The sequence below is a fragment of the Frankliniella occidentalis genome, unplaced genomic scaffold, assembly GCF_000697945.3.
Source record: "Frankliniella occidentalis isolate FOCC.00 unplaced genomic scaffold, Focc_3.1 Scaffold107, whole genome shotgun sequence".
In the NCBI taxonomy this organism is placed as follows: Eukaryota; Metazoa; Arthropoda; class Insecta; order Thysanoptera; family Thripidae; genus Frankliniella; species Frankliniella occidentalis.
Genome location: NW_026267236.1, coordinates 607,406 through 609,777, shown reverse-complemented (window position 1 = coordinate 609,777; position 2,372 = coordinate 607,406).

The following is a 2,372-nucleotide window of genomic DNA, read 5'->3' as shown; positions in this document are numbered from 1 at the left end:
AGTATTACAAGTCTCAATGTAGAACAATATTTGAGTAAGAAAAAATTTGCCTTCCTTGGAACAGTCAGACTCTTAAGTTGTTCTCTGGTAAAAGCAAATGTAAGAGTCACCTTTTAGAGCTCCCCGTGATGTTAAGGAAGATACCTGAAACAAGAGTGGCTCTCGTTAGTTTTCATATCGTCTTTCATCCGGCTCTTTATTCCTATCTAATTTTTACCTCGGAGTCATTGAAACTGAAAAATCTTTCGGATGATTTGACGCACGCAGTGTAATGTCCTCCATCTATTTTCTTGTTCTTGTCAGACTTGTGATTGATACTACCCAGATAATTGTACACAGTGTGAGAACAGGTTGACACAAACACTGGCTGTAAGTTAATTGTGATTGCCTCTTTAATTGGAGTAGAAATTTTACAACCATCTTGCGAAAACCTGTAAGAAATGACGTCATAAAAATCTCTCCTAAAAGGAACATTATTTGTCAGTGTCCTTACCTTTTCAAATGCAGAATGAGTGTTTTGGGTGGCTTTATAACTACTGTTTTCTTCTGTAGGCTATTTTTTTCACACTTCTTACACTTCTCCTCTAGCGGTTCGTCTTTAAAATAGTCTAAGATGCACTCTTCAATTGTCTGGCCAACAACCGACAAACTTAAAACAGTGAATGGATGCAGGGTAAGAGAAGTGTCCCTGCAACTGTCACAACAAACTGAAAAATGAATGTAGTGTCAGGTAGCTTTACAGTGAACCATGTCTAGTAAAATAATTTCTCACTTTCTGTTTGGGTGAACCCGCCGAATATGTAGTCGATCGGGGTGGTGCATTGGATGGTGATGTGTAGACTAAAATTAAGTGAATGATCGTTTCAATAAGCAAAGTGGTCATAAAATATATTATTTTACAGCATGCATTGCGTGGTTTGTACTTACGACTCATCCTGAAATTTTGCCAAAAATTCTGTTTTCAAGGTTTCCAAGACTACGCATAAGAACTCAAAAGCATCTTGTGGTTTTGCAGCTTCATACGTCGACCAAATATCTGTCCGAGATAGAACAAAGACAATTACCGATCGCACTTGAAGGTGCCCTCACTTTGAACATCCAATGGGGTGGCGCGAGGGAAATGCGGTCGCGTACCTTTCAAAAGATCAACAACTTCAGACGGGTCCATGACTCGAACTTTCTTGTATGCCTCAAAAGCTGAAAACAGTGCGCATGACAGACATTTCTTGTTTCGGCACGTTCCTTTGTGCTGGTCATCCTCCTGTAGCCATTTTACAAATGGAGCACAGTGAAATAGAACCTGTTGGGTCACACAAGTGGTGTGGAACATTAGAATGAAAGTTAGCAAAACGATAATGTTCAGTTTAATTTATAGAAACCACTTGCCTGGAAAGTAGCAGCAAGGAAACAAGTGTTGCCTAGATTCTGAATCCCCTTTGCTACATCAGTATTTCTAGGGGCAGTATCTCCAGGTTGGTATAAGTTTCTTTTCGGGTTGAAAATTCCCTGAAGTGTGTAGCTCTCCTAGATGAAAGAATTTAATTACTCAGCATTGCGCACCAGGAGGCTACACCTACTATATACACAAACATATCTAATTTGATAAGCATTTAGTTCAGAGTGTGTTCTGTAATTTCGTTTAAAATGCGGATTTTTCTACTTACTAGCATCAATTCTTCCGAAAGCAGGCGACATGCAAGGAGTTCCTTTATCATCAGATGCCTCAGCTGACAAACATAAGCAGGGTTACCGGAGCAAGGCTTGCCCTGGCTTATCCGACGACCGTAAAAACATATGTAAACTCCGCAATCGTATCCATTTAATTGGACAGCAATTTCAGTAGCATGACTGGTTCTATACTGGCTGACATTGATTTTCTCTCCGTTGACGTCTTTGGCCTTTTGCTTCAGGTATCCTAATATTAACTTGATTATCGCAACATAAAAAGTCAATCAGTTGTTATCAGATTTTTACATATGTGCCATACAGGGTGGCTGGCCTGCCCCGTTGTTTTTTAAATTTAGACTAGCCCGAGGGGGGTTACACTCCAAGAAAACGTGTACAGAGTACTCCGTATTACACTGTATTACGCGGTATTACGCCGGTATTACATGGAAAAAATTACAATTTTAAAGCATATTATGATATTTTTCGGTATTACATTGTGCGGAATACCGTGTAATACCCAGGTCAGGTGTACAGGGTATTACGCATGGTAAATCCCCCTCGGACTAGCCCACCCGCAGACGGGGCCGGTCGAGAACCTCGCTGGCTACGCACCCACCTCTCCCGTCCCCTTGCACTTCCCCGCTCCGTGCCGACCAGCAGACTGCGCAACCCTTTGCGTCTACCCCCACGATCCGCGCAAACCC